Source organism: Cydia amplana, chromosome 10, assembly GCF_948474715.1.
Source record: "Cydia amplana chromosome 10, ilCydAmpl1.1, whole genome shotgun sequence".
NCBI classification, from domain to species: Eukaryota; Metazoa; Arthropoda; class Insecta; order Lepidoptera; family Tortricidae; genus Cydia; species Cydia amplana.
The window spans coordinates 18,612,652-18,625,203 of record NC_086078.1 but is presented as its reverse complement, the minus strand read 5'-3'; the positions used below and the strand labels follow the sequence as shown (position 1 = coordinate 18,625,203).

Below are 12,552 nucleotides of genomic sequence, written 5' to 3'. Positions count from 1 at the left end.
ACGTACGGCTGCCTGATTCGTTTCGGACCTGGAACCGGCGTGTATCCGTGCCACTAAGTTGTGTAGTGACCAATAGAGGTCGCTAAGCTAACACAGCTGTACTTGAAGCGATAATTGGTCTTGTGATGGTACCTTTCTGGGTCTTGTGAGGACTTTTGTCGGTACCTACATAAAGAAAGGCCATTGTATTTGCACTTGGGTCTACTAGAAATAGAACTGTTCTCTCTGTCCCTCGTAGGACAATTGATGAATATAGTGACCGTTTGATATTTCGAGCTCTTCGGCGGAATAATTTTGCAGTGTGAACACTATTGTGAATAATGTGAATGAATATAGTACTCGTAGAATAGGGATCATGTGCTATGCATATTTTTCTCTATTTTTTAGTTAAGTTACATATTATTTTAATGTAGGCTTTCATTGAGATTTGTTTTTATAAGTAAAATATAAATATAAGTGTAGGTAATAAAAAGGATGAAATTCAGTGTTATTGCATATAGTCGAACTGTGTTGTTTTAAGCACTTGTTGTTAGCGAATACACTGTGTTAATTATAAGTTGTCTAGGCAGCTTGTAGTCAATAATGTTAGAGTCCGTCTAAGATAACTCTGCACCTACTTGACAAGTGATAGGTATAGTTTGTCAAAGGACTGCCTCATTTCAAATAATCATACTATCTTTGTCTTACACGAGTACTAGCACCCAAAAGAAAAAGATGAGTATAGTTTTTTGTTTCTTATTTACTGATCAATTATATGCCAGGTAGCGTCACCATACAATATCAAATTTCTAAACACCAAGTGTCGCTGCTTTCTTTGTCGGTATACTTTAGTCGTGAACTCTATAAAGATTTCACTGCACGAGTAAGATTACTTTACTGGAGGTGAGAAAATACGAGTTAGCGAGTAAATACATTTTCTGATATAGAATTTATCTAGAATCAGTAAAGTTAAGTCAATATTCTGAAAGCAACAACAAGAAACTGAAAACATTCCCGTATCTTGGCAGAAGTTTGCTTAATGAAGTACAACTTATTAAGTCTAGCAAATTAACTAGATTTACAGAACTCTAGAGGTTGAATTTAGTATTGTTACTTTAGCTCGTAACAGGTTGAACTGATTTTGATAAATGGTGAAACCATTTCTTTAGTTTTTACAATGTCTTTGACGAAGTTAATGATTTAAGAAATAATACATATAGGATATCTAGGTACCTATTAAATTTAATTAACGAAGGTTTTTTTTGATAATTAGCCTTAGATTGTACAAAATGATAGTTTTGTTTTAATAAAAGCAGAAGTCACTTCTTTACCAACCTGCTAGAAAATAAACAGAGTGAGTACAATAGAAATAGAATAGATTAGAAATGTTTATTTGCCAGAATACGTTACAATACCTACCTTACCTACCTACCTATTGTGCTTTTTGTTGTCTCTAATTATTCCCTCTAATTGTTAACTCAGCACTAACTTTGCAGCTATAAAGTGTAAAAATGCAATTTTAGACATATTTATATAGAAATTTCACGATTACGGTGGCACTCCCACACCTGTCACGTTGGTGCAGAGTTAGCTTGGTCTGATTGTCCGAAATTGATTGTCACAATCGGTCGATTTGGACGGAATAACTTTTTTAACGTTTGGTTTGGCTAGATTTGGCGGGGGCACTACTGTGCCCCAGATAATGACACTACGACATGTTTCTGTAGTGAACTAAAAAGTCACGATTTTGCTAGATGTACAATTTCTAATGTACAATTTTTACAAAATGCCATAATGTGTGTCTGCAAATTTAAAACTTTACAGCTTTTACTCTTAACTTTTTAGTTTGTCAGTTATCACAAGAAAAATTGCTAATTAAATTTTAAAAGGCGTCTCGATTAAAGTATTTGAACATGTTGACTATGGGTTGGCCATTACTGTCCCTTCCTGTCCCCGTTCTTATCTTCTATTTTAGTACCTACCTACATAGTGTACAGCATGTCATCACTCTATGGTCTTTATCAGCAGTTCCACTTTACCAAAATTTCATTTTTCGAGAGAAAATGTACAAATGGCTCTATAAAAATACACAAATCAGAATCACTATCATTATATTGGTGTACTTAGTTACTTACTGTGTGACCCGTTGGCTGTCGATTCGGTCAAGTTATGCATGGGGAAGACAAACAAATTATAGCCAGCATGAAATGAATGTATAAGCACTAAGAATGCGAGTGATATGATATTATTATTAGAGATTTGAAATGTGTCAAGCAAACCGTTACAGTGGGTGCCTGTAATAAGAATAAGAATAAGAACAGATCGTAATGTTGAACAGATCCCCGAATTCAACAGGACCCTGTCATCGGATCCCTGACCGGACAGTTATAAGTAGGTATGCAGGTCAAACAAATTAGCTTGTCGGAGCGAGACACCAGAAAGACGTATTGCAGCATTACAGTTCATAGTTAGACGCCTGTATAAAATCGATTAGCAATGTTTGGCGTATTGTTGAACTAAAATGACAGGTAGAAGGCTTTGGAACGTCAAGATGTGTACCTATCTTGAGTGAACGTAGGCACGGGCAGGCATTTTTGTCGTTATGTTGGTAGACTGGTCAGGCAGGTTTACCAACTTGAATTGGAGGCGGGAGCGGTTGGCTCCGTCGCTGGAACTGGCTTTTTTCTTCTTGATCGGACCGCGCTAGAGATCGGACGTTAGCCAAGCTCGTGCCTAATTCGCTACGTTCCTGAAGGCTTACACCTGAAGGATTATTCTGAAAGCTTATAGATTCTCACGTTGTTTAACCGTTTAGCTAAGTGTTTTATTCCAAGTGTTATTTTGATTTCTTATGTGCCATTAGAAGCTTACTTTTGTAAAATAAAGATTTGAACGGTTTCACGTGATCTTTTATTTTGATTCAAATAATTTTGGAATAGTGATTAGTTATTTTTATTATTTAGTACTCAAATAATAGTAGGCACTAGTATGGTTAATGAGTCCGAATGTTTATTTCATGCGTAGGTAGCATACCTACTATTTTGGCTGTGAAGTAATACATCTAGGTACTACCCCCACGCGCCCACCGCCATCGGGACCATCCGTCGCCGATATCAGCAAGTGGGATAGATGCGGAGTTTCATGTATTGCTTACACAGCCACCTGGGAGCGTGGTGTATTCTCTGGTGACCTACATTCCATAATCTGGACACGTGGTAAATGGTAAGCTCACGTGTCTAACCTTCATTGAAAGGTGAGTGCAATTCATTGTTATTTGGTGAGAATTATTGTGAAATTGTGAATTATGATTGAGGCAGTCGAGCATAGCGGTCGTTACGTGACGTCATGTCTGGGATCGTTATGTTTCTTTGTAATTAATTTTTGTAATCCATTTAAATCGAAGCGATCTTGAGTTATTTTGATTTGAAATCCATACTGTTAATTAAAACCAAGTATTAGCTATCACGACGTGATATTATTCATCGCTCACTTGTGAATCTACCTCAATAATTGATTTTTCATGAAAATACAATTAATTTTTAAAATCCATTTAAATCTAAGTGATCTTAAGTTATTTTGATGTGAAATCATATTGTAATTAAAATCAAATATTGGCTGTCGCGACGTGATATTATTTCATCGCTCACTTGTGAATCTACCCTCAATAATTGATTTGAACATACAATTAATTTTTAAAATCCATTTAAATCTAAGTGATCTTAAGTTATTTTGGTATGAAATCCATATTGTTAATTGAAATCAAATATTGGCTGTCGCGACGTGATATTATTTCATCGCTCACTTGTGCATCTACCCTCAAAAAATATTTTTTTCATGAAAATACAATGCACCGTTAGAAATTGATCCTGCTGATTTGCCAATGCAAGGATTATGTAATCTTTACCCTGTAACGTTTAGTAATTAATAGAATTGCGACAAATTATTGCTCGTAATGCCGTGATAGATCACAAATCGTGCATACTATGGAAACATGAGCTACGCATATGAAAATTAATGTTACAGTGTCCTGCAGCCAGAGCCGAGCGAACTTGTAGACACCATTACACCCGTGACACAGAAGCAGCTGTGCAGTATCTTCTGTGCTGGAGATTTGGAAATAAAAGGACAGGTTTCGTTCTAATTGTTTATTAGTGAATTTTATTTTGAGTGTAATGGCGAAGCATAACAGTCGAACGTAACTAATAAGCTGTCACTTTTCGTATTGGCCCATTTACCGTGTTACTTATTTTTGGAACACGTGTTTGTTTGTTCAGGGAATTAAATAAAACGCACTCATTGAAGTTTAAATTTTATTCTGAGATTTTTGAAGTCCCGTATACATTGGAAACATGTTTTTTTGTGTCTGCTACCTTGCATTTCATAAACCTTTTGAGTTTAGCCTGCATTCATGATAAACCTGATACCGTGCAAATGATGATTTCAGTAACAGCCAGCTATGTTGAACCACATCGTGTCTCTCGCAATCTGCCGCAGCAACGGCAACGGCAAGCGGAAAGGATCAGTCTCCGTGCTTGGGTTGGACCTCACCACCACCACCTTTGACTTGGTCGCGTGCATCATACTTTATTAAGCTGGTGAGCAGTTCCCATTTCGTTGGGATTATTTTGAGATGTTTTACTTCTGCATAGAAGTCTTGAGCGAGTTTCTGTTGTTAAAGCTAAAGAAGAAAGCTATCTTTAGTGATTTTGATCAGTAATCTTCAGTTTCAGTTGATCAGTTGACGCTGATAGAACCAATGGTTCTGAGTAACATAATTATGATTTAAAGACCTGTTCTTATTTTCTTTTTTTGGAATTCACTGTTAACATTGTTTTGCTTTCGACGGACTGAAAGCTTGTACTTTCGTAGGACTAAAATTACGCCCGATGGACTGGGCACTACTGTTTTGCTTTCGATAGACTGAAGGGCACGCCCGATGGACTGGGCAATACTGTCAATACTGTCATGCTTTCGATGGACTGAAGGCATGCCCGATGGACTGGGCAATACTGTTTTGCTTTCGATGGACTGAAAGTACGCCCGATGGACTGGGCACTAGTGTTTTGCTTTCGATGGACTGGGTATTGTTTAGTGACCGCATCAGAAGTGCCGGAGCATGTAAGAGGTGCACGTGGTCTGCTTTTTATGTGCAGAATGCTCTTTGCGAGGAGTAGCACTTACGCGGCTGAGATGGTTACTTCTGACGAGGGTCTGGTATCTGCCGAAGGACTGGCAATGCACCGAAGGACTGGTGTTGTTTTGTTAAAAATGAATTCCTGTTTATGTACTGTGTTCATATGAGTAAAATTGGAACTATCAATTCAGAATGTTATTTATTTTAAGATGTCTTACAAATATTTAGATCACATATGACCATTTTTTTTATGCCAGATAATTTCCCCGTAAATTGATATTGACGACAATGGTAGTGATACGTCGAGCAATGAATTAGAGCTGTTGTGATTTGTGTTCTTGATGTTTGGGATTGTTCTGTTTTTACATAAATTTGAGAGTATCCGCCAGATGGAGGCGATGATTATTGGAGTGTATCCGTTAGATAGCGGCGATGATTACCGACGAGTATTTTTATTTAGTCGTTGCTCGATGGACTATTTTTGACTAGAGAATTGAGGATTGTTAAAGTAATTTTGAACAATTATTTTTTCTGGTTTGATTGATGACAAAGTTTGATTTTAATAGTAATTTGAGTGAGACCCAAATTGTTGGTCAGGAATGACCGAGCGATGAGATACTGTGCTGTATGTTTTGTTTCAGTATCAAATGCATACACCCACACACGAGGACGTGTGTAACGCAGGACGGCCGTGTCGGAGCGAGACACCAGAAAGACGTATTGCAGCATTACAGTTCATAGTTAGACGCCTGTATAAAATCGATTAGCAATGTTTGGCGTATTGTTGAACTAAAATGACAGGTAGAAGGCTTTGGAACGTCAAGATGTGTACCTATCTTGAGTGAACGTAGGCACGGGCAGGCATTTTTGTCGTTATGTTGGTAGACTGGTCAGGCAGGTTTACCAACTTGAATTGGAGGCGGGAGCGGTTGGCTCCGTCGCTGGAACTGGCTTTTTTCTTCTTGATCGGACCGCGCTAGAGATCGGACGTTAGCCAAGCTCGTGCCTAATTCGCTACGTTCCTGAAGGCTTACACCTGAAGGATTATTCTGAAAGCTTATAGATTCTCACGTTGTTTAACCGTTTAGCTAAGTGTTTTATTCCAAGTGTTATTTTGATTTCTTATGTGCCATTAGAAGCTTACTTTTGTAAAATAAAGATTTGAACGGTTTCACGTGATCTTTTATTTTGATTCAAATAATTTTGGAATAGTGATTAGTTATTTTTATTATTTAGTACTCAAATAATAGTAGGCACTAGTATGGTTAATGAGTCCGAATGTTTATTTCATGCGTAGGTAGCATACCTACTATTTTGGCTGTGAAGTAATACATCTAGGTACTACCCCCACGCGCCCACCGCCATCGGGACCATCCGTCGCCGATAAGCTTAACATTAGTAAGACTCACTACAGTTTAACTTTAGATAGGTACGTAATAGGAAGTGTCGTTCTCATTCTTTTTATAATAATGACAAATTTAGATGAAGCAAAAAAAAGTTTTAATTACCAATTTTGAAATTACTTTGCGTTCCTCTAAATTAGTCTAGAGTAGGTAGGTCTGTATATTTATTTGCTCGTATAATATTGGTCATCGTATTGCTGAGTATGTAATTGCTAAATAATCACTTCATCCAATAGAAATACCTAAATTGTTTTGATTGTGCGCTTCGTGTTGTGCGCAATTATAGTGTCATTTTTGCCATTAAAATGTGCATTTTTGGCTACCGACTTTTTCATCTAAACAGATCTAAACAACGCTATATTGAATCTCAAATACCTACTAAAATGGGGGAGGTATATAATAAAGCACCATAATACTGCATATCGAATCGTTTGGTTTTCTGCAAGTGACCCCTTAACTAATAGGGACCTAATAATTTATCAATCCATCAATCGTCCATCAAAACATAATTATTATATCCTCACGGCATCGACATTACTTATACCTACATGACACAGGGGTAGGTACAGTCGCTTTACCATAATATCTTGCACAAGGGAACACACAAAGATATCATATTTTCTTATGACTTTACAAATCAGATATTTTTATGTCTCCGTTATAAAAAAATAGTGATGCATCTATAGATTGGATAGGATAGGGCTTTGAGGCATCTGTGAACGGTGAACAACATGTAATCTACCTATAAGATCAGACACGTGTGTCTGTTCACCAGAGGCGTATTTACAAATTTGGCGCCCCGGGCCATTTTGATTTGCCGCCCCCCTTCATCAGTGACGATAAAGTATTTTATTTAGGACACCTGCAACAAGTACCTTTGGGGTGTGAAATAAAAAAAACTAAACATTTACCATTTACTCACATAGGCATTTACATTGTTTTCCTATGTACAAATTGGTTGACAAAATCATCAATGAATCTGTCGTAATTTAAAACGTTTGTCAGCTCAGCTTCCATATTAAGAAGAGCTAAGCTATTCAGGCGCTCTTCGCTGATGGGCCCGGCCACATGTCAGCGGTGCGACACCGCCGCCGCCGCGCGGCGCCGCAAACTGCTCTGCGGCGTCGCCCGCCGCACCGCAAAATTTAGCGGTGCCGCCTGGCGGCGCCTCAAAGCGGTGCGCGGCGCCGCGCGCGTTGCCGCCGAGCGGCGTGCGTCGCCGCGTGCGATGCCGCGCTGCATAGTAAAGAATAAAAATTCGACTACCAGTTGTTTGATCAGACATGAATCCCCTCACACGTGTTCTGTTCTTGCTGTTGTCGAGGTGATATTTTCTTAAAAGTTCTTCAAAACACGGCACAGACATTCGAAAACAGTTATAAAATTTATTTTCAGTCATCTTCAACGCCTCGTATTTAAAGGTATAATTTGAGCTATACTTTCCAAAAAAAAATTAACGGTATTGTATCTGGAGAAGCTCAAACTTGGTACGTCTTGAAAATTAGTTTTATTATAATTTAAAACTCAAATGTAATGATGTGATACATTTTTGGAATCGGCTCAGAAAGACCTTTCGTGTAATACCACACACGATAGGTTTCTAAATGTTTTTTTAATTCTATACAAAAAAAGATGACGTCATAACTCCTCTCGTTTTTTTTTATTTGTTGGTGCTTCGGGTCAAATTGTTTCAAATGTCCTAAAGATCAATCGTACCGATTTTCATACCTTTAACACCATTTGCAGCGTTTTTTGGCGAACCGCTATCGCTATGAAGGTATCCGTGTGTGATCAAACAACTGGTAGTCGAATTTTATTTTTTACTATGCAGCGCGGCATCGCACGCCGCTCGGCGGCACCGCGCGCGGCGCCGCGCACCGCTAAATATTGTGGTGCGGCGGGCGACGCCGCGCGGCATTAAGGCTCCGTTAACTATTTTAGGGCCAAAATGTAAAATTGATAGATTTAGTCGTTGAAATTGTACTCCTTTTGTTACGTAATATCTAAATAACAAGTATTGGTTTCTATTAACACGTCTTCTCATCTTGCCTTTTAATAATCAGGTCCCAAGCGTGCGTCACCGGAAATATATGACGAGAAGGAGCAGTTTTTAAAAATTCATCAAAAAATTATAGTCATAAATTATAAAAAATGATGTATAAGAACAGTTTCAGGAAATGTTGTAGATTGTTTAAGTATCAAAATTACGTTGAAATTAAGTCGATTTTCACGAAAAATGTTCACTTGTTTTCAAGTAATTTCTGGTGAAAATTGATTTCGTCTAACTTTCATTTACTCTTGTTCAATATCATGTAACAAAAATGTAGTCTATGAAAGTTGGAGTACAGGATATGTGTAATACAAAATTACCATTTTTAGCAGTCCAAACTTTACGAAATTTGCAAATAAGATCGACTAAATCAGTGCTTTACGCGCGTTTACCTAAACGTCCATCAGAAAAAAAATCATTACTAATTTAGTGAGTCAGTTTTCAAAAAAATGATCTGTACAAATGCAAGATAAGAAGACGTGCTAATAGATACCAGTACTTGTTGTTTCTATTACGTAACAAAAGGTGGACAATTTCATCGACTCAATCTATCAATTTTACATTTTTGCGACTAAAATCGATACCGGCCTCTTAATACCGAAACTGTCTTCAGCAATACCGGGATCCCGGGATCCCGGTATTGGATATGAATCGCTTAAAATATATAGTTTTATTAAAAAGGGGACTTAGAAAGGCTCACTGGAATACCAGATATGTCCTAAAAGCTATTACAACAATAAACAATCAATGCCGCCATCTGCAATAATTTTATTTCACACTCCAGGTTGTTGACTTCACCTCACCAGTCACATTTGTAGTCCAACTTAACCAACCAGACAACATTTTTAAAATTTCCGTCAAAATTGGTTAGCCATTATTACAGTTATCCTTGCTCTTTCGTTTTATTTTTTGATAAAATTATAAGAACGAATTATGTTAATGTTAAAGTCACTATCATCATATTCATCACTCACATAACTTCAGGATTCATCCACCACCAACCACCAAATATTTATCTGACGCATTAGGCAACGATCTTGTTTCAATAATAAAATGCGGGCTAGAGACCAGTTAGAGTTAGACCAAGTAAAGTCTGCAACGATTTTGATAGTATACGTAGTACGCAGTGCAAGTGTTATTTGTACGTCATAATTTCATAGAAGTTTGACGTTTAATATAACACTTGCACTGCGCGTGTTATCAAAATGGTTGCAGACTTTTCTTGGTCTAACTCTAGATGCGTCTGTCGTTTAGTAAGCTTTTTGATACAGCCGAATATAATAGATTTAAGGGGTTTATACTGCGCATTTCCCTCATTTTTTAAAATACCGGGATCCCGGTATTGCCTTTAAAAATACCGGTATTGAAAAATGCGTTTAAAACGACGGGATCCCGGGATCCCGGTATTGGAAGCCCTAGGCGGCGGCGGCGTCGCACCGCTGACATATATGTGGCCGGGCCCTGGAACGTAGATATTTTTTTATTCTTTTGAGTGCAGAAAATGATCGTTCTGCACTGCAATTAGTCACTGCGGTGCAAAGAAAAATGCGCAATGCAATTTCTACATATGGGAATGCTTCTTTAAGGCCCTTTTTATGAGTAAGCTTACTTGCCTTAGGCCTCATCCTCACGAGCGCTTTTTCAACGCGCGTTAAAAAAGCGTTTGAAGGACACAAATGGAAACATTCACACAATGGCGGTAGCGCTTTTTATCAAGCGTTGTTGGATTTTCAACTTTAAGCGTTGGTCGTTAAATCGAATTTAGCGTATGAACGGATTCAAGCGCTTTTTTAACGCGCGTTGAAAAAGCGCTCGTTAGTAGGAGGCCTTAAGCTGATTTTATTTTCGTAGGCGGTCAGAAAATGTTTTAATAAAACACATTCGTCTTGTAGGTCTACCGCGAGATCTAACAGATATACTGTTTGAAGGTTTACGGCACTCCTGACTTCTGCCTCAGACATTGTGTCTAATTTACCTAAGAAGACAAAATTGGCCGTTACTACGTCGTATGACGTTTTGCGCTTCCTCAACCCGGCTAACAACTGATCACGCCGTACTAATACTTCTTGAACGAAAATGTTGCTTAATTTAGGTACTTGTTGGTAGATATTTTAAGCAATTGGTGGGGTTTGAAGCGTTCGTTTGTTTATTAATTTAAATGTCAATTAAAATATAATAAAAAATATAGCTAAGTTTGATTATAAAAGGCGCCCAGAAAAAGCAGCGAGGGGGCGGCTTCGCCGCCCCCCCGCGGCCTGCCGCCCCGGGCCATGGCCCCCTTGGCCCTAGGGTAAATACGCCCCTGCTGTTCACGCGATCCTGAGGCCAATTCGAACGTACAGTTTGATATGTAAAGGATATGTCATTTAGTATGATTCGCGCGTGCATGTCGCTCGTACTTAGCCGCACATGTATTGGCGAGAGGCAGGGATGAATGGTATTTTTTTATGCAACCGTTGTTTAAGAGAGGTCAAAAAAGGCGAGTGACGTGAGTAACAATTTGAGGCGAAGCCGAAATTTGTTAATAAAGACGCCACGAGTATTTTTTGACTCAGTTAAACAACGTTGCATAGGTACAATACTTTTTCTACGACCAAGCATTTACTTTGAAATAAAATTGCAAATTTAACAAATATTTTTTAACAAGAAGTAGCAAAAATGGAGGGTACGGGCGAGAAAAGAATGAATAAAATTAAAGATAACATGTCTATGGTTCACTTATTTGTTAGAGATGACATTTAAAATAAGGTTGGCAACAATGTATTTCATTCAATATTTTTTAAGTGGTCATTACACGAAGTATCGAAAAAGTGCCAAAAAGATACTGCGTGTATGTGCACAAATGCTTTTTTGGGGAATAGACTAAAGACTTGTCTTGACAAATAAGGTAGGGTTTTATAGGTGTGTGCACGACCCTTTAAATGACAAATAAAAGTACGGGAGTAGAAAAAATGCATTAATAGCCAGTTGATATGTTAATTGCTGTTAGCAAGCCGGAAGTATGTATTGTAACGTGTCAATAATATGGACACGTTGTGGAGTGTTATCATAATAAAATTTCTTAATGTTTGGTTAAAATTAATTCAACAAATGGCTACAATGGGGGTCGTAGAGTAGGTAGAGACAAAATATAGATTTGTATAACAGGAGTCTAACTTCAAACAAAGATATGAACCGCGTGAAAAAGCGAGTGACGATAGAACTGATAAATAGAAGCTACAGGGGCACCGCTAGACTAGATTTTGGAAGAGTTGTCGTTGCGTCCGAGATGTGAACGTCCAAAGCGATGTGAGAAAATACTCTTACAAATAAATGGGGGCCCAAGACCCAAATGAACGCACCCATGGAATTAAAAATGTACAACGCCATACCAGTTGATTCTTCTCTGGTCGTGGTATCACCTAAGAAATCTCAGGAGTAGTCATTCACATTTTATCTAGTATCCCCTTGACGCAAAATATCGCCTAATTCAACGAAGAACAGGTATGTACCCATTACTTTCAGAGGTGACTGTCCTCGTACTTGCATGTGTACACGTGATACAGGGCTTGCTTCACTCATCGAGTTGACAATACACGGCCGAGGCCGCGAGCGAGCTTTCTAGCGGCCACTCGTAGTGATACTAGTATTACCTACTATTATTTATTCTGTGGTGATACAGTGATAGATTGGGTAATGAGTTAAAAACAGGTCATAGGACATCAGTGCTGCTACTTACACTCGGAAGGATACAACTGGCTAAGCATTGGCAAGAGAAAACTGAAATTGATAATTCTTTCTCATTTAATTTCTTCAAAGGAGAAAGAAGGCCATAAGTATAATGTACCATCGGCCATACATTATCCCTTTGAACATCAAAGACCAGATGCGCGCGGCTACACCCATATCAACCTTCGTGCATTCCGACAAATCAGGTTGACGCGCCGCGCACTATAGGCGTGATGTTAGGCATTCTTACCTTATTGCAAAGCAATAAGATACGACGG

General features: G+C 38.3%; 1 protein-coding gene across 1 annotated transcript in view; it reads right to left on the bottom strand.

The window, feature by feature from the left end:
* Positions 1–12,552, bottom strand: part of LOC134651450 (superoxide dismutase [Cu-Zn]) — a 394,084-nt gene that overhangs the window by 271,948 nt on the left and 109,584 nt on the right. The gene's annotated exons all lie outside the window — the stretch shown is intronic.